The 21,174-nt window shown below is 36.3% G+C and overlaps 1 protein-coding gene across 18 annotated transcripts in view; it reads left to right on the top strand.

The window, feature by feature from the left end:
• The window catches only part of LRRC4C (leucine rich repeat containing 4C), a 485,253-nt gene that overhangs the window by 397,442 nt on the left and 66,637 nt on the right, over window positions 1-21,174 (top strand). Inside the window, exon 1 of one of the 18 annotated variants that reach the window (XM_038137125.1) lies at window positions 352-10,670. The exons of the other annotated variants lie outside the window; for them this stretch is intronic. The gene's annotated coding sequence lies outside the window, so the exon portion shown is untranslated. Of the gene's footprint in view, window positions 1-351; window positions 10,671-21,174 lie in introns of those variants that run through there. 18 annotated transcript variants of the gene reach the window in all.

Genomic DNA, 21,174 nt, shown 5'->3' with positions numbered 1-21,174 from the left:
ACACCAGCCTGTGTATCCCTATAGCATTTGTAAATGTTTGCTAGCAAAGAAATCTTTTGAGAAAGCCCTTGCAGTGAGTGGGGGGTGCTGCCTGATTGCCCAGTCTCTACGAACGGATGCAAGTTGCATGGAATTAAATGCACAGTAGAGGTTTATTTATTTACTAAGTGTTTAAAATAGTTCAAGGCTCTAATTTGAATGCTGGTATCCAGTCTGACATTGCAGACCAATATGGTGTATTAACAGGAACATTTTATAATCAAGCAGGAAGGTGAAGGATGGCTTTTGGCGGGAGTGGGGGGGGGGGGGGGGGGTGTGGGGCAGGGGCTTTTAATGGATTTTGAGGATGGAGCTCCAAGAGAAATGACATGTTTTACACCCCATTGCTAAGAAATGACAGTAACAGGCAGAGAGAGGATATTCTTCTATTGAAGGGGAGTTCAGGGAACTGCTGTACTGGCCACCCATGCCCTCCAGATCTCCTAGGAAATTCTTTGTGATTTTGTGGTGAATCCTTCAGAGTCCCCTTGGACTTTCATGGCAGTTGAAAGAGATTTACTTTGATTGACAAGCGGTGAGAGGATTCTGAGGTGTCAGGAGACTTTTTTTTTTTTTTTTTTTTTATGCTGGTAATGAAAATAATTAAAAAGTGGCTTGTAAATGGTGGGGTTCAGAAATTAGCAATGATGTGTAGCAGACCAGTAAATATCTCTCTCTTCCTGGAGGAATGTCATGTGGGAGTGTGGAATAAAGGGAGGATAACATGATGTTTAAAATAGAGGTCCATGTTTTCCTGTGGGGAAGAGTGCTACTTCCGTCCCCTCTCTTGGCATGACTGCATAGCTCGTGAGTAGGGAGTTTTCTTTCTTTTACTTCCCCTTCTGTCCTCCCTCACCTCTGCCCTCTTCAGCCTTGGCCTTCACATGTTAAAGTGCCAGCTGAAGGTATTAGGCCAAAACTGGTGCAGAATGGGAGGGAGAAACAGCTAATTAAATGAGCCATTGGATAGGAATGGGTTTTTGTTGTTTTTTTTTTTCTGCAGGCAAGGTGCAGAACTAGCTTTGCCACTCATTTTACTTTTCTCTAGCAGCAATATTCTGGAGAAGAAGAGAGCGGTCAGGGAGGGAAGAAGTGTTGGTAGATCCAGATTTTAGCTCTTTTAATTTCTGGCAGCATTTCTCACTTCACAAGTTGCCTGCATGAAACAACACAAGAAAGAGCTGTAACTTCCCTGGATAAATACATAAACCATTATTAGCCTCTTTCTACTTCCCCCCTTTCTACATTCACTTATCTCACTACTGTTACTTCATGTAAATGTCCTGAATATTTTGGGGTAATGGAAATGAGAACTTCTGCCCCTCAAATGTGTCCCATGTGCTTCTGTTTGGAGGTCATGCCTTTTAAACATTGGCTATTTGAAAAGGATTAATCAATTCTGCTCCTAAGGAAATCTCTGGGAGTTTTTGTTTGGCTATGTGAACAAATCAGATCCTTTGTGCAGTTGTGTTCAGGAAAAGAAGGAAGCAGGAACAGCAAAAATTTTTCCTTCCAGGTCCAATTGCTCTCATCCTTCTCAATATAGCTAAATTGGTTTAGTGTGAAGTACTTTATCCTCCTTTTATTTCTGGGCCCATGTTTCCTGGTGGGACAATAAATGGGTAATAAGTTTGTCAACATCTGAAAAGAAGTGCAAAACTCTCTTGTTTATTCCTTCACGTATCATGATAAGTCTGTGCCCTGTTGTGGGCTACACTTACATCAGCAGTTGCAGTAATAGAAAAGCTAAATTTATGTTAAGCTGCTGCTCAGTAATTACTGAAAGAAAAATAAACTGGCTAAGGAAAAGGCATCTCCAAGCTTTTCCCTGGGTTGCTGTCAAGTGAACACATAAACAGAAAATTTGATAGAGCAACTCCAGTTTTGGCCAATAGAAAGCTGTCATAGGTGCCCCATTCATTTTGTACAATAACTAGCAGAAGTATTTTCTTGACATGATAAAGAAGCGCTGGGAAAATTTAGTCACCAGTTTAGGCTGAAATAGGCAAACCTTGTCAACATTAAAAAGCTAGGGATGTGTGTCTGCTTGCAAAGAGGCAACAGTTTCACACTTCCGTGAATCATTCACTTAATACAGTAGCCAAAAGACACATGGAACAGCCCAGAGTTTAACTCCTTCAATATCAAAGTGGGAATGAGTATAGCATTTCTCAGCATTTGTGCTGAGGCTTATCCAGAGCCCAAAGGGCTGATCATAAAATAAATAGCCAAAACATTCAGCCAAGTGAGAAGCAACATATCTCCTCAACTAGAGGCCAGAGCTAGCTGTCTCTGCTACTTCCCTCACAGGTGTCTGAGCACGGGTGTGTCATCCAGTGGCATATGCTGGTCCTGAGGGCTGTCTCCTCTTCAAACCATGGATGACATTTTTGGTAGTGACCCCAGACAGCTGGGATTTTAGCACTGTACAGGGAACAATTATGTGTATATTTGGACACTAAATGCAGGAGGAAAGATAAAGCTATATTGGTCCTGCTCTGTTTGGTCTAATTGTTTCCCAAAAGGTCAGAGATCAAACCTCAAACTTCAGGCAAAGTGTGAGTTTTTAATACAAGGGGGTGGCTGCTCTGTGTCTTTTCTCATGTCAAGAATGATTTGTACTGATCTAGAATTGAAGTAGGTGCAGTTTGCTGGAGCGGCAAATTGTGTCACAATATCTCCCAGCCTGATACCACTGACAAGTGAAAAATGAGCTTTTAAATTAGGTGAGACCTAAGAAAAAATGCTGTAGATGTGAACCAATACAAGCAATTATGTGGGACTGGAGAAAACAAAGGAATTCCAGAGGTGTTGCTATGGCTTCCTATATGTAGGATTTAAAATTATTTGCCTGTGACCTAAAAAAGCTGTCTCCTATTTGATGTGAAGATTCTTGCTGTTGCAATATGAGGCAGGAAGATTTTTGGATGGGACTCAAGACAGGATTTTAGCACATTTTGAGAGAGCTTGTTGCTGGTGAAAAATCCCAAGCCAGGCTAGCCAAGTTGCAGCATATTCACTGAAGGAGTGCACTGTGCACTCAGCAGCAGCATGAGAGAGAGAGAGAACCTCCATCTCAGTCTTGCCAGAGTGTCTTTGTGTTGGCTTGGAGATATGCTTTTGTTTCTGATGGCTAGTGAGGGAACAAGGGGAGAAGAAAGGGTGATGGAATTAGTGCTGTTTTCAGCCTGGGATGAAAATTACTCTGAAGATATGCAGTTGGAACCTACTAAATACTAAAGTATTTTCTAGAGTAGTGAAGCTGACTGGATTTCAGGTTAATATTCTCAGGGGCCTCTCATCCCATTACCAGCTGCTCTGTGAAAGTCATAAACAAAAACAAGCCTCCTTCAGCCCCCACAGGATAACCCAGATGAGAAGGATTTAGGAATAGAAGCAGTCATGCTGATCTGGACGGCGGCCTTGCAGTGTGCTTGACTCTAGCAGCTTAGAGGAGGAGCAGCTCTTGGAAAGGATCCTGCCTCTACTTCCTGTCATGGCAGAAGGCATTAGGGATTGGCTTGTGACACTTTAGAGTGGTTCATTTAATTACTTTATTCAGGAAAAAAAAAATTACCTGTTATTTGACTGTACTATCATGGTCATTTTTTTCTCCTAAGCAGTAGAAATGGGGGACACAAGAGGGGAGATGATTATGATTATACCAGTGGTGTGTTTTAGTTGCATATTCACAAGCTGCAATACATGGAAGGAAATTAATGTGTGGTTCCTGGTAGGGGGCCTGGATATTTTGCTATCTGTTAGTGAAAAAGGCAAAAATCAGAAGCTTGTGCATGCACACAATAAAAGAGAATCAGGATTTACATTTGGTATCCAAGGAAGCGAGAGCAGAATCCTGCAGGGCTTTCTGTTCATTGTTTAAATGTTGCCATAGCGATAGCTCAGGGCACAAGTTACATGTTTTCCTCTTCTAGAGTTGAGCTTTGCTTCTCTCTCTCAATCTCTCTGTCTCTCTCAATATTCTAAACTACCAGGAATATCTCCATAGCAGAACTTTGCACAGCAATTGGAAAAGGTGTTTGCAAGCTGCATTATCTGATGGCATATATGCCTGGATACTCTTCACTGATGCTTGCTAATATATTGGAAACCCAGTTACAAGGAAATTGTTGGATAGAAGTGGAGTGTGAGACTTGTTGTTGTTAGGACATGGAGCATATTACAGTATTTTCTGTAGTAGTGATATGTTAATTGGATAGCTGCAGGCAAGCAAAGTGTAGCAGTCGCTGACAATTAGAAACAACAATGAACTTTCCAGGATTGAATCTATTCCTTGGGCATATTAAAATGTATTTCAGGTATATACTATAGCTTGTGTAAATTTACATACTAACATATATCTTGAAATTCTGTTTTTACAGTGCCAAGACAAGATTTACCTTTGCTGCTTGTGAAAGGGAGAGAGGCAGCATCAGACCACTGAATAAAATCTACCATAGTTTTGCTGCCAAGCTTGTACTTGTTATGTCAGGACTGTGGGGGAGCAATATAACCAGGAACCAGCAGAATTAAAAAGGAAACCAACCACCCTCAAAACAAAGCAAAATATTCCATTAACAATTATTTCACTTGCAACTAGATAAAGCTTACTCAGAAATTTCACAGCAAGATAAGTTAAATAAATGATGTTTTCTCTGCAAATGAGCTGCAATTCAGAGCATTCATTAATGCTCTTTGTGTTTGAGGTATCAGTTAGTTAACAGCTATGGGATTATGGGATTCATATCATCCTGTGCATTAAAATAATCCTCAGAAATATGGATGTGATTTCCTTTAATATTTTTATGGACACTGTAGTATGACCTGACTTTTAGAAGGCCCAGGAGTTAGTGCTTTTGTTTCACCATGCATATAAGAGTCATTGCCCAAAGGATCTGACCTGATGCTGAAAAGCAATGCTAGTAAGTTCCAGAAAGTATTAGTGTCCTTCAGATCTGCAGCACATTTTGATTTTACTTATAATCCTCTCTTCACTTTCATGGCAATAATCTCTTCCCTCCCATGCCCTATTATATGGGAAATAAAGCCAAGCACACAAAGAGCCTAGTTATCAATGTGGGGGTGCTGCAAGAGTCACAACAGTGCAGGTTTCCTCACACTGCTTATCATCACACCTTAGACATGATCTTAAGCTAAGACTATCTTAAGACCTTAAGCAGGCACTAATTCTGTTCATGTGCTTTGAACTTACCCCAGAATATTTGCAATGGCAAAAAGGTGGCCACCTGTGACTGGGATGGGGGCTACTCACCTCACTTCTCATGCACTGTGCCCATTCATCAAGTTACTGAAAATCACCAGATTCCATTGTCTTAATTGGAAATTATTATGGTAGGGAGTAGAGGAGGAAATTTTCATCATATCCTCATCAGCTATAGACCAACATTTAATTTTCTTGTTAATCTCCAAAATCATCTATTAGTGGACTGTTCATGTAAGAGAAGAGGCTGACAGTTTCTCCATGAACTGGTATGAGATTTCTGTCTTGGAGGAATTAATTAAAATAATTGGGGTTTTTTTATTCACTATTGTCAATTTTTTGTCAACATTAAGCATTGTAGTGTATGAGCTAGTTGGCTCTGTAGTAACCCTTCCATGCAACCAGTTTAATTCCTTTTGCATTTGTTTTTCTTCTGTCATTGTGAGAACATAAATCCAGTTTTGCTCCAACTGATCTCAATCAGATATTTAGTAATTACTTCAGCAGGACCGATCTTGCTCTGTAGGTTTTTGTTTTCTTTTTTCTTTATTTCCAGAGCTAAATTATAGAATAAATATTTATATTTACAGATATAAAAAGATGATCCTAATACCATGTTGAGTTAATATGCTACAAGCTTCAAAAGTTCCAAAGGCTCTATGCTCCTTTGCCATCCCTGCTGACATTCCAGGTGTTAGTGCATCATTTTCATCAATGTGTTATGGAATAATTGATTAATTAATCTTACTGCAACAGCAAAACCTGATCTTATACCAACAAAAGTAGCTGTTTTTACAGTTAGATAGTTTAGGTCTGAAATCTCAGTCCTTAGGATGGTGTAATCTCTGTGTATTGATTATGCATGTCAATAACTGAATATTGTGACATGTTGGAATAATCTTAACAAAAATGCTATAGTTTTCATTTTAAAAGAGGCTAGAAGAGCTTTTATAGGGACAGAAGGAAATGGGTTAAGGAATCAAGCTCCCTCAATACATGCAAGTTTCAAATGAAATGTACAAAAATATATTCAATTCCATGAGCTTCTTTGCCAAAGGGCATATATGCTGTGTTAAGGGTTCTTCACTTAGCTGTTTGGTTTTACAAGGATTTTCTTTGCCCCTACTCAGTTTCTGAGCCCTTATTGGACAGGCAGCTTCTTCTACAAGTGGTTATATATTATTTTTCCAGAGGAAAGCTTTTATATTTGTTACATCCGTTAGAGACCTGAGGTTCATTTTTATTGAGGTTGTTGATGACACAGCTACCAGAGGGGATGGATGGTGACCCCATTAGCCTTTCAGGTTGCTCATATGCAGTGCACAGTCTACTACTTCAGTAAAAGTTTTATTGCATTTAACGCCCGTGTGAATTTTGACTGTATATGGTGCAGGGAATTAAAACCATAATGGATTTCTCCTTTGAACCAGAAAGAGGTCAGAAAACATCACCTTCAGTGAATGTTCATGTTGATATCCCTCTTTCTGTAATGTGCATTTTCCTGAGTGGTCTGGCCCTGAAGATTGAGTTACATACATTAAGTGAAGGCCTGGAGGTATCTGTTAAAGACTACTGAATCAAACCGTAGTGGAGGATGGCTCAGTCCTTAGGTAACTATCCACAACATGTGGAAAAAAAATAATTGCAATTTTAATGGGAAATTTCAAGTTTGAGGATATGTGTGAAAATGTTGTGCAGCAGTAGTAGAATGTCATTAAGAGTTACAAAGGAGTATAGATAATAAATTCCTATCCCAAAGGTATCACATCTAATTTAAAATATTGCCCAGATAAGACTTTTTTTGGACTTTTTTTGTGTCTGTGGCTAAGGAAGGTGAAGTTGATGATTGCCTATGGGCAAATCAAAAATAAAAAGTAATCAATGATGCTGCTTCACAAATACCTGTCTTCTAAACCTGAGAAAAATTATGAGAAAAAATGATCGGAAAGGATATGTAAACAGAAGGCTATGAATATAAACTGGTCAGTTTCTAGGAATATATATTTTTTACCATGAAAAAACCCAATTCATAAAAGAGTTTGTATTTGATTTTGACTCTCTCTTTGATACAAGGGAAAAGGAGGTAAAAATGTAACAATTACACCAAAAATTATGTCAAAACAAACTAGTACGTAGTAGGGAAAAAAGATGAAATCATATAACAACCTCTATTAAAAAATAAGGTATAAAAGGGGTACAATTGATGTCATAGGACAACAGTGTTGTGATTGTGTGGTAGTCTTAGAATACACCAGAAATAAGGGAGTATTGCTGTTCTTTTTGTTGTTTTTATTGGCCACATCCTATGAAGAGCTTTTGGCAGTAGTGATGCATAACTGTCAGAATAATTCAATTAATATTTCTATTCTGTATATGGAAAAATTATTATTAAAAATTTTTATTGTGAGAAGAGAAAGCAAGTGAAAGGATTTTGGGGAATATTTATTAGGGGACAAATATTCTTAAATCCATGGTATTGTTTTACTTTTTCAAAAAGTTGTCTAGAGTATGTGTCTAGAAAACATTCTAATGCTACAAGTGAAGCTTATATGGATGTGGTAACCATTGACCATTTCCCCTGACATAAATTTTAGGCAAAGTAACTGGAAATACAATATAGGAAGAAACTGGTAGAAACTTAAGGCAGGGAAATGTTTAATGTCAATAGTATGGTATTATGGGAATTATTGTCTATCAAGCAAACAATTTGACTCGTTTATACTGCCTGGCTGTAGATAGAAGTTACCATGGAAATAAAGTCCACTCAAACTTTAAAAAAAACATAGCATATTCAAGTAGCTTAGAAGCACTTGTAAGATGTTTAAGAGTAAGTATTGTGAGGAAATATTTTTAATGGATTATACAGATATTGTAACTCTTTTTACTATAATTATACCAATGTTCTAGAAAAATCATTGACAGAAAATTACACTTAATAGAAGTGTAGAGCCCACAGTTAACAAAATGACCTTGATAAGAGTGTCTGTTAGGATGGGTATGTGAAGGCAAACTGAGTGAATAAGATTAACTGACCTGAGAAGACATTTCCCAAAATTCACAGCTAAAGAGGAGAATTGAAAAAAAAAAAAAACCAACCCAAAAACCAAAGACAGAAACAAACCCCTAAACTAGGGAAAAAGCACAAACATCCCTCAAATAATCAAAACTAGTAATAAAACCCCATGAAACAAAGCTTACATAAGAGTCTGAAAGAAGCATGAAGCTTTTAAAGCATAAATGGCTGGACAGGTTAGAGAAACAGAGCAAAACCGCATCTGTGATGCTGCCAGAAACTGGCCCCTTTCATTGCAGCCTTCAGTTTGGTCTGACCAAGCTGCGCTGGGCACCGTGAGGAGCCAACATCCATCCAGTGACTCCACTGCATCCATCCATCCACTGCACAGAGTGACCTGTACCTTGTAAGACCGTGTTTGAGCTGGGAGTGCTTTCTTCCCAGCGTGTCCACTGGCAGATAGCATGGGGACACCCCAAATTGGAAACCCATGTCTCGAGAGGCAGAGTGAGCAAGCAGGGGAGCCTGCGCTCCCAGGAGTGTGTGTGCTCATAACTGGCACAGCCTGTGAGGATATCTGAGTGATGTTGCTTTAGAGGATTAATTATATAAAGTTTTTTTTTTAAGTTTTTAGGTATTTATTGCCGTTTCTAAAGTGTCTAGCATGGTGGGTTTTTTGTTGCTTTGTTGATACTGAGCTGGCAGAGAGTGCCAATTAAGTAAATGTCATTGGCCATAGTGATGTGATTTCAATCACATGGATTGAGAAGTTTTCCCTTGAGACCAAGTGAGGCAGCATGATAAATAAGACAGGCATACTGAGTAATACTGGGTGTCAAATGTTGCACATAGGAAGGACAAATTCTGAATAGGGACACTCCTCTGTAAAACCAACTCTGAAGAGAATTTGATATTGCAACAGGCAAGAATTTCCACATGATCTCTCACTGCACTAGTGTTAAAAATATTATGACATTCCAGAGAAACAGAATAGTGATTTTACTAATGTCAGTGGGAAAACTGGAATGCTGCTTGCATTTGAATTTATCCACACTTTAAAAATTTTGTTGAAAAGACTAGAGCCACAAAAATATTCAGTGCTGAATAAAAGGGAAAAAATTTAGTACTTTAACATCAATCTATTAATTAAGAAGCTCAAGAACTGATGTGATTAGTTTAGGAGGAAAAAAATAGATGTTTAAATGTTTTGTAATATACCAAATAAAATTCTAAGATGAAACAATAGATTCTGCTGAGGTCTCATAAATTCATACTAGAAATAAAGGGCATAATTTTAATGTTGAAAATAAAACATTTCAACATTTTTACCATCTTCAATATTCACAGAGAAATATTTTCTCTATTTCTTGGGGTCCTTGTCTTTGTGGAAGACTGTTGTAGTGAAGTGTGCCTTTTTGTGTTTTGTATATTTTGACAATTCAGGAAGGCAGAGTAGATGATTCTGAGGTCCCTTACCTGCAGGTAGAAGGAATGAAGCCTGGGCATATATAACCAGGCTTCCAATCCTGTCATCAACATATATGTATAGTTATGAGCAAAGTACCCCAAAGGATTTCACTCTGCAGTCCATCATTCCCTCTCTGCTGAGACTGTTATCAGAAGACCAAAGTTTTTGGGTCATCTGCTGCTTTATGACAGTACTCTGATTCAGTGCCTCAGACTTCTGCTTGGTTGGAAAACTGTCCTTTGAAATCTGTGGATTTGTCAAATCTGAAATGTTCTATAAAGATGAATTTTAAAAGCTATGCTGTGGGTGAACAAACACCATGTGTATTTACTTGTTCACTCAGTACCTTATCCACAAACTTATTTATGTGACCAAGATTCTACTTTCTTCGGAGTTCTCTCCATAGTGTAGAAGTTTCCAAGCTTTAGGTGTTGTTCTTCTGAAACACTGTCTTTTCAGCAACCTGGGTCTCCAGCTTGAAGAAGTCCATTTTTTTAAGCTGACCCGGGGGTTCAACATCTAAATCAAAACCAACCAAAATTATTGTCTCTGAGCTTGTATCCAGTTTAGGCTTCTGATATGACTCTGGATATGAATTTCTGCAATAGTTGGTCAGATGGTACCTGTTTTGCAATAGATGCCAGACTACTTCCCAGGTCTGAAATAGACTAAATATAGAGGTGTCAAAGATGGTACATCCAACACATTCTCTGCTTACAGAACACTAAGGATTGCTTTGAACACATCCTTTTATTGCTGCGAATGGCTGCTAAGTATTTCAGATTAGAAATGTGCATTTCTGTCTACATAAAATAACTCCATTTGGGGACTTGATTTTACTTATTTATTTCTTTTGCTAATTCCTGTCTTAGGTTTGGAAGGCAGAGAGGAAGAAAGAATGAAGTGAACTTTCCCCTGCATCGCTGCAGGTAGTAGCTTTTGGTAGTATAGGTTGAAATTAAATACAGTCTCAATGGGCTATATTTTCATATTTCTAGTTACTCTTCACCTTCCTTGGACTAAGTGCTAATGTTTGTGCTAAACATTTCTGAAAAAATTTGCTGATGGAAATCTAAAATAAATATACATCTTTAGTATTTACTGGTGAGGTAGACGTTGACTTTCTCTGTTTAGAATTCTGTAGTCCAAGTCAATTTTTTAAGATAAATTGTGTTTCCTCCATTCCAGCCTTCCTGGAGTAGCATACCATTTCACTGTTACAGCTGAGTGGTTAGCCCAAAAGGTCCTGGAATGCTGCTCTGAGGTAGCAAAGGGCATTCCTAATGTTAGAAAGTTCTGGGTGAGGTTAAAGACAGTTATACTTCTTACCTTGCTACTCTTTTCTGTGTTCTCCTTTTTGCACCCTCTACTTTGCCTTTGGATAAATAACACTACTTTTGCAGGAATTGTAAAAATGAATTGGGTGATCTCATGTGCTTGTTTATAGGAGAAAATAGAGTACCACACATGAGTATAAAACACTAACCTGCATTGAACTTGCACTAATATTGCTGGCATAGCTAGTGCATGTTAGGTTATGTTATCCAAAAGCCTTGTTAATAATGAGAATATCTGTCTAGGTAGTCAGTGTAGTAATCAGCATTTTGAAAATTATTACCCCATCTTAATCCTTATGCATTATTCCACATGTGTGATCCATACAGTGCAGTCCTGGATTATTGAAGAAGGAGATTGAATATCCTTTACTGCTCCCTTAAAACAGAAACCAGTTATTTTCCCTACTACCGAACTCTTGTTTGGGATGGTCATTTTCTCTTACCTCCCTCCCAGTCCTTTCTGTAAATTCTCTTGTCAGGAGCTGATGTAACTACTTCTCAAACAATTGACCTATCTTGGGACCAGCCACATGATAACAGAGACCAACACAGAACTGGTTTACTTACTAGGAAATCTAACTGTGATAGATTAATCACAGTTCCTTAATCATTGACTACCGGTCCTTATGAATATTGTCTGTCAATAGCTCATCTCTTTCCTCAATGGCAGCAGAATTCCAAAGCTCTTTCTCTTGCACTGTGTTTCCAAAGAGTACTGTGTTGTCAGAGGTCTCTGGAAGGCTATAACCATCATTGAATGATCATGGCACTGGGGAGAGGTGTGTGAGGAGACTGGAAGAAGGTGAGCTGTTGCCTGATTCTGAGCATTTCTGTAGCTCTCTTTAATGAAAGTTAAAAACTTCTAGGATACAACACTGTTCTTGTTAGCTTTTCCATGCAGATGGAGCTATGGACCAAAATGAAGCCTCAGTGAAACTAAACCAGATTCTATATTGAGGTAAAAATATACTAGAGGAGCTGTCAGTTTAATTTCACTGGCATGAGCTGAACTACTTTCACTGCTAAAGCTATATTTTTCTATAAGTGTATGTATGTCTGTTTAACATACAAGAGATTACTCTTGAAATTTTTGGAGTGTATTTGGCCTTATGACATATTAAAGTGATGATTCTTTGCAACTGTGGCTGCATTGTAGAAAAGTAGCAGGGAAATAGTATTTCTTATGTATATTTAGCAAAGCACCCGCTTCCATTTTTTTCTTGTTTTTGTAGGAGTCGGATATAAATCTCCACACATTAGTCATCTAGATCTCTTATGATTTATAACACCAACTACATGGCAGTTAAGTAAAAAAGGAACTGCTTTCAGAAAGGTTTAAGAATAAGTTTTTTGCAAAACATCCATCTCCCAAAAGCAAGAAAACAGATCTTGTCTGAGGTCTTTTTCCCTGTATCATTTCAAATTATACATTTTTAAAGGAAAATGCAATTAGGATATACATTTAAATATAGTGGAATGGTCAGTCTTGTGTCCTGTATTGCGCAGCTCTAGGGATTTCTTAACTCTGACCTTTCTGTGGCTTCTTACTCATTGCTTGAAACGAACCACACAGACTCTACATGCTCCTTTTTACTTTGTAATTTACCAGAAATTACATTCTCATATATTGCAGGACAGATCCTTACACAATGTATGCAGCCAACACTCTCTGTTTTTAAGAGTTCAGATAGCAAAACAAATTTAGTGTAATTTAAGAAGTGGGAGTGGGATTTAAGGAGAGATTTTGTGAACATAAGATTTAAGTTGCATGAAAGGTACTTAAATAAAAGGCATTTTGTAAGTACAATTTTTATTACAATCTTTGTCACTATACACAAAACAGTGTCTCAGTGCAGAGTAAGAGATGAAAACAAATTCATACATTTTTTTATCCTAAATATTCCATTTATTAAATAATTCTGGATACATGGGTCAATTTTTTTTCCTTGTCTTTGCATTGCTAAGATGGGTTTTTCTTGATCTGCCAGCAATTTCATACTGCTATTTTATATTCAGACTCTTAGTGACATTTTTCCTATTAACTTACTTTACTCTGGGCATATATTGAAATATTGAATTGCACAAAAAAAAAAAAAACAAAAAAAACCAAAAAAAACAAAGCAAAACCAAAGAAATAAAAATCTCCTTCCTTAAAATTAAGCAAAATTATAAGCCTACAAAAATTCTCTCTCTTAAGAGTACATAATTGCAAACATAGGTTTATTTAAATACTGTTTTAATATTCTAGCTCTAAACAAGTACATAAGGAAGAAAATAAAAACTTTATCAGGCTTTCTTCATATTTTACACCAAAATTCCTATTCATTTATTTTTAGTTCATGTACTATAATGTTTGAAAAGCACAAATTTTCTTTTTCCTGGACTGTGAAATTTTATATACTCTGACTATTGTCAATGTTCAGAAACATTAGGGATATAAAGTTGTTTTTTTTTTTTTTTGTTGTTGTAATTCATAATGTTGGTTCCTTCCATTTGAAATGATACACCAGCTTGTTATGCATTTAGTAGATGAACCACTTCCTACTGACGGAGGACTGGTTTCTATAGCACCCCATTAATATTAGAGATGTCCCTTTTTACCTCAAACCCAGGACAGATCTCCTTTCAGTCTCATCTCTAGTTCTGCAGACACTCATCCTCTCCTTTCTCTGCAAACAAGCAGATGGAGAGTATGTGGACTTTGAAATGTGACTCAGAGGTCAAGAGATTTAGAGTCTCGGGAGGAAAGTGAAATTCACAGCTAAGGACAATTTACTGCGACCAACCTACCCCCAGGAAACTCCCAGCACAGCCAAAGGGCTTGGTGATGTCTCGATTTCTCACATTGTCAGTTGCCATGAGTTTGCACAGGAAGGCATGTCTGCTACTGAATCAGAAATACTCTGATGAATAAAAACTGCTTATTTGAGAAAGAGTTTTCAAGATCAGAAGTTTGCCTGAATGTAATGTTTCCAGTGTACTGTGCTTATACATAAATCACTGCTTATAAATTGCAAATTCAATACAATAACATTTTATCAGACTTAGGAAAAGAGAATAAATGCAGTGTAAGTTCCTTCTATTTTTTTTTTAACTTTTAATTTATTTTTTGTTTTTAATTATGACTGCCTGAGGGGTGACGCTACAATTATAACACTGAAATGGATATCACCTGCTTGCTTGCCTCTGCTTGGCACATTAAGTGTCTTTTATGAATTGAGTTTAATGTAGAAACTTTGGGTGCTGTGGTACTTTGAGTAGCTTTGGTGAATTGCTTAATAGTTTATTAATTTAATAATTATTCTGGGTTTTATTCTTTCCCCTCCCCTCCCACCCCCAATTTCATCCTTTTTAAAAAGTTCTTGGAAAATTTACATTAATTCAGAGATTCTTATCAAAGTTTTGTGCATTGTGTAAATTCCACATTGCCAGAATGATCAGGATAGAAGTTACACAGAAGTACTTCAATAGTTAACTAACCAAATAAAGGAGAAATTGTCCACGTGTTCAGAATTCAGTTCTCACATTGGAGGCAGAAGATAGTTACGGTAAATTTTGCAACAGGCTACCCCCACAGGGTCATATTTTATTAAACTGAGAAAATTGGATGAGTCAGAGCCATGACTGTCTAGGAATTTAAAGAAAATAATTGACACTTTTGTCTCCCAAACATACCGCATTTTTCTTTGTTTTTGTGGTGGGTGTTAGGTTAAGAGATGTCTGCATAAGCTTCTGTTGATGAAGAGAACAAGATGGTACTTTTTTGCATTTTGCTTTAGTTTGCATTCCACAAAGGAGATCTGCTTTTCTTGACATGACTTTTCTACACATTAAACTGCTCTCCTTTACTGTTCATCAAAAAAATCCTGACAGTTCCTGACTCTGTTCCTCTATTTTTTAAATCCAACTGATTTCCCTGTTCTGTAATAGCAGAGTTGTTCTGCTATTATGGGAATAGTGTATGTGCAACAGTGGACTCAAAGTAGAAAGCTAAAGGACTGCTTCAAATTTTAGCATGGCAAATTTCCCTCCACCCTCTGAGTTCATAAATGAAAATAATTGGGCTACAATGCCAAGAAATTAGTATCCTAACACAACTCCACAATGCTGTGAAAACATAGCATTGCATAACTGTGATTCCACTGAATGGTATCATTATGACTAAAATTATCTAACGTTGTGTTGCCTTTTTGTTCAAATCTGGCAAGAATCAGACTATCTCACCATGGTACACAATACATTTTCTAAATATGGTTGAAAAACTAGAACATTCTTCAGAACAAGTATTGCCTAAATCCATCAGAAGTGAATGGAAAATTCTGGCCTTATTTGGTGATACTTTCTTGCATTGAAATGTGATCAGCACATCAGTCATCTTTAGAAGGAAGTAAATGCCTGTTACCAGATGGAAAATAAATTAAACTGAGCATTTATCATTCTTCAGGCAGTAGGTGCAAAAGCAAAAATATTTTTAAAATACTAAACTGCAATATTTTAAAAAAGCTGAAATTTAAAAAAAATTCTGTTTTTAAAAATGTAACTTAATTTTAAAGATCATTGTATTTTGGCTCAGCTACCAGTAGACTTACCCAATCAGTGTACATAGGTATTTCTAGCTAGCTTCATTCTTGAATAAATGTGAATGAGATGTGAGTAAATGAGAGACAGTTGTTATGCACCATGACTAAAAAGCAAGAAGTGATGGTCTGGGGCGAATTCTCTTCAAACAACAAGCATACACAACATTAATGCCTTGGGACAAAGAATCCTCAATTTAAATTTTATGGACTTTGTGTTTCTAGTTTCTTTATCGCCACTATTACAGAAGGCATGGGAATTAGCTACTGCCATTATCTGTGGTAGCAGAGGGTATAAACTGAAGCCCTGAATCTTCAGTTCATTAGGTAAGACAACAAAACCTATATCTGAACACTTTACATACATAGTTTGTGTCAAAGAATCTCAAAAGGTGCAGTTCTCATGGATTTCAGCTCCTATAACACCATTAAAATCTGTTGAGTTCTAACATAAAATAAATCATGTATTTAATCAGACCTGTCTTTCAAATAAAAAAGAGTTAGTGTAGCTTGGTTTTACGTTTATCTTTTTAAAGCTTTTGTTGTTAGATTATGTCAGTGTGCTTAAATAGACTGGAAGATGAATGGTCACAGTCCGATGGTACAGGCTATACAAACACTTATTAAATAAAACTGATAAATGTAGTTTAGTTTAACTGTGCAATTGCATTTATAGCTAGATCCAATCTCTATGTATATACAACACAGGTACCCAAAGTCCAGCCCTGCTGTGTGTATGTCAGAGTGGCATGTACAGCATTTCCATGGTGTGCTTTATCTTTCTTCTTTACCTGGTTGTTTCATAAAATCTCTTTTCAGTTTGCTAAGATTGAAGTATTCCAGAGAACATACATAGTAACCAACTTGCTGTGTTAGTAACTCTCTGTGTTGCACTGAGGAAAATATAACACCATTTAATATCAAATGTGCAATCAAGGAACAGCTGGGTTCCTTTTGCAGTGTCCCAGAGCTGGCCAAGAAAATTAAATCAAAAGTCATTGAGTAATTATTTTCATTGTTGGTATTGATGCATTAGATCCTATCTAAGTCCAAATAGAGTGCCCAAATCATTAAAAGAACCACTTCCCCCTTTTATCCCTCCTTCATCCAAAGGCATTTAATACAGTGTTAATTCTTAAAAAAAAAATTGTCATTTCCTGTATTTTTCCCATGCTTCTACCACTGTTCTGTGTTGTTGTACAGGTAAAATGGACTTAAGGACGACCAGAGTGATCAAGATACAGTAACCCAGAGATATTAATATTAAATGGAGTTCTTTTCCTAAAAGGCAATAATTTTATACTTGCTTTTGTGTAGGGCAGAGTAAGTGCAGCAAAATTTAGCAGCTGTTACATGTAAATATTATAGATCATTATTTGGTTAGAAACATATTAATTAATAACAAATAGAGGAAGAAAAACACCCAACACTTGAAATAATGGTAACAAATATAAAAGCAAAGAAGTGTATTAAAAAGTATTACTAGTTCATGAGCATAAGACTCATACTTATCTGAAAAAACCCAGCTTGAAAATTCAAGTTATTTTATTTTGCATGAGATGAAAATACACATGAGAGTAAATGAAAAGCCAGACTGAGCAGTTCTTCAACTCCTTCAGTAGGGAAAGGAATATCCAAGAAGAATCTCCGGAAGGGAATTGTGGTTTACTTACAGTTCAAAATCAGACAATGCCTTGATACATAAAGAAAACAATTTATTGCAATATTTTAATTTTATTGCCTTCTTTATGGAAGCCTTTTTCAGCTTTCTTCTGTGATTGCAAAACAGTGTTAGGGCTCTCCCTTCTACTTCTACTATCATCCTTGCTGAAAAGGAAGTCTTTGTAGACTGAGATCTGGGTACAACCTGCAGGAATCAGGATGCTTTGCTGGATCAGGACTAGATCTCTCTACTGTGCACAATTGGGCCATTGAAGAGAAATGCAAGCTGCTATAATAAGCCAAGTGCAAAATAGGATTACAAAGTCATTAGAGGCTGGAGTTGTTCAGCACCTTTTAGGCCCTTGGGAAACTAATGAAAGTGGGCTTAGAACTAAGCATTCTGTTCTTTCAAAATAGTGGTTATTAATAAAAAAATTAATTATTGTGCATAATATTGGATTACAACACATATAAAATTGAATTTATGATACCTATAAAAGTATATCCATTATGTAAAAAATATTAATATTAGACCATGGCTGGTGTTTTTCCCCTATGTCTGTTTCTGTAAGTCGGATATTTAGATAACAAAAAAGCTTATTTTTTTCTGCTTTTTTTTTAAATTTATGGACTTTTTTTTCACACTTGAGTGCCTAAACCCTTCAAACTACATAAAATTGTTAACCTTCTACTTCTTGCATATTTTAAGTTTTTAATTAATTTTATGGTGTATTTAAGAGAAAATATTTGTGAATGTCTATGCAATTGTTGCTACTTTTATAATTAAATAAAATCAGCAAGTTATTGTATGGACAGGACTACTAGAAATCATCATGATCACTTGCCCTCCCAAAGTACTCAGTGGAAATGCTTGTGCTCAGCCTGGCATGCAGTGGGACCTCCCAGTTCTCCTTCTCAGAGTTGCTCCTTGAACAGCCAGCGTGCCTTCACCAAGCTCTGCTAATTGCAGACATTTGCACTCCTTGAACTTTCAGATATTTATTTTGACTCAGGCCTTAATTTTTTTCAAAATTCCCTTCTTTCAGGAAAGGAACTAGTAAAAGCATTTGAAAATATGGTTCTCGGCTTAGATTGCTTCTTTCTAGGTTCAAGAAATTGGAGCTGGCTTCCCTTTTTCATATGTGATAGAAAAGAGAAAGAATAACTGTCTTTTATAACACATTATATTCTCTGCTTTCCTTGGCAGACTCACACAGTTTCTCTGGTTTGCAGGTGTATGATAAATATACAGTATTTTGTTATGACTGATCATTCTATAAGCATGACATCAAAGGTAAATATTGTGAATACCCTCCTGTTTTCAACCAGAACTGGGTGCCTAGGCCCAGGACATGGCAGCTAAGGGATCCAATTGCTGCTGTAGTTATTTGGCTCCATATTTCCATTAGAGCAAGGCTAGATTTCAGTCATAACTCAGTTTTGCCACTCATACTTTTGCTCAGAGGACTGGCTCCTGGTTTCCAAAATGTGTTGAGAATAACCTGATCAAACAAAACAAAATTTCAAAATCTGTCAAGTTGGGACTTATTGTAAAGCAGCTTTTTTAGTTGCTCTTGGTGCTCTATAAAGACAACAAAAAACCCTTTTCCTATAATAAAATATGGAATGTTCAGAAAAACTCCTTCTTATTTATACATAATAGACATAACATATCACTGTGTATTATGCTCCTTATAATTGCCCTAAAATGAGCCTGGTTGGCAGTAATAATTTCTTATTTAACTGTCCTTTAAAAATGATGGAGCCTTTGAATCAATTTAGGCTAAACCATTTGTTCTTCCCAGGTAATTTCTCTTGTCTCACAATACCTATCCCAAGAAGTGGTAAGGGTTACCAAGGCAAGAAATGGGCTTCTTCTTGACTTCAATAGACTGCCTTAACATTTCTTCCTGGTCATCAGAAATTAATACAAATATTGTGATTGGGTTAGGGTTGTTTGGTTTTTTGTTTTGGTGTTTTTGTTGGGTTTTTTTTTGTTGGTTGGTTTAGTTTGGTCTTTTTTGGGGTTTTTTTTGGTGTTTTTTTTCTTTTGGTTTTTTTTGGATGTGGGGTGGTGTTCTACTTAAAATGACTTTTTATTTCAAAGTTTCCTTTCATCGTATTATAAATAAGAGAGCAAGAACTCTAAGATCTCCTTGGAATTCAAACCAGATTAGTGTTTAGTGGGAGCTAGCAATAGTTCCATAGTATTCTTTGGGATTTTTTCCCAAACTTAGCTCAGTACATATAGTTTTTCAGGGTTACAAAGCTAAATTTTATTCCAAGTACATTTTGTACATTCTTCTGTCTAGAGTTCCTGCATTCTGCAGGTTCCTGTGATATGCAAAGTCTTAGTGGGCCACAGGCTATGTTTTACGTCATTATTCCTTATTATTTATTTTAGTCTTACTTTATTTTTACTTCATTATTTATTTATTTACTTATTTATTACTTATTTGTTTACTTTTTAATGTTTTATTTAGCGAACTTTTCTATCACATCTTCTTTCCCACACAGTCCCAGATATGCAGAACCCCTTCTATTCCATTATTGTGTGTCTTCAGTCTGTTCTGCCAACTGTTCAATTTCACCAGCTTTTAAGACTAATTTAATAAAGGATGTGAAATATATGAGAAGGATGATAAGAGCTGCTGAAAATTTAAAAAAAAAAAAATTCAAATTATGTCCTACATGAAGAAACAAATGAGGAAAGATTTACTTCCTTTAAAAGAACCTGCTCTTGCACACCAAATGCCATCAAGTCTGTCAAACAACTCTGCATATGAAGATTCTTCTATTGCACGTACCCCAACAAAAGGCAATAGAAGATTTTTCATAATCCCCCAATTGCAGACTACAAGTCAAAATCAAGTTAATCAAACTAAATAAAATGTTCTGGGTTTTTTTAAAATTTATTTTATTGTGACCAGAAACTTTGGCATTTTATTGAATGACATGAAATTTGCATTTCTTAACATTAAGTTTAATAGTGACAATATTGAGAGGATTAAGATACAAAAATCTTCTATTTCAGACACTTGTTACAAGAGACTCAAAATAGATAATTTTTGTATTGAAAAAGTAATAAGTATTTCATAAGAGGCATAACTTCTTTAAAATAATTTAAATATTAGCAGCTATTGGCAGAAAATATGCCATTAAGATACTAGTAACAATTTTTGTATTTTTCCTCCTTTTTTCTTTGGCATTTAAAAATGTTCGGAAAAAATTGAATATTGCTATAAACATGATAAAAATTAATGACAAATCCCCTTTAGCAGATATAGAGCATTTCAACAAGCATGTACAGATATTCTTGTATTTGAAATAGTTTCCCAATAAAGCCAAAACTGGTTTGATTTTTTTTTTAACAAGGAGAGAGAAGCATTTATTTTCTTCTGTCATCAAGAAATTTTGAATACTACTTTCTAGACTTGTACTAACATGAAATCTTTTCTCTAAAATGCTTGCAGGCTTCTAGGCTATTTGCTCTCTTTGGAAGAGCCTTAGTCTATTCTTTCTGAATGAACTTTGTATATGGATGTGTGCTTGTGGTAAACAGTCATGATACTTAACATTTTCTCCAGCCCAAATATTTCCTCACTCATTCATCTACTTTTTTATAAGGTCATTGACTTTTGTGATAGGTGACCTTATAAAAATCATGTGACTACAGAAAACTACATTTTAAGAGAGGAATGTTGAACACTATGTCCAGATGTTCCTTAAAATAGGTTTTCAGATAAAAAGAACCAAATGTGAAAACATTTGGGTAAACATAGTGATTATACAGATTGTTCCTTTAAAGCCAGAGGAAAAAGAAGGGAAATGAGGTCGCATCTATTTTGATAGAGCTT

The sequence above is a fragment of the Motacilla alba genome, chromosome 5 (genome assembly GCF_015832195.1).
Source record: "Motacilla alba alba isolate MOTALB_02 chromosome 5, Motacilla_alba_V1.0_pri, whole genome shotgun sequence".
Lineage (NCBI taxonomy): Eukaryota > Metazoa > Chordata > Aves > Passeriformes > Motacillidae > Motacilla > Motacilla alba.
The sequence above is the reverse complement of the archived record's forward strand: the minus strand, read 5'-3'. Positions and strand labels throughout refer to the sequence as shown.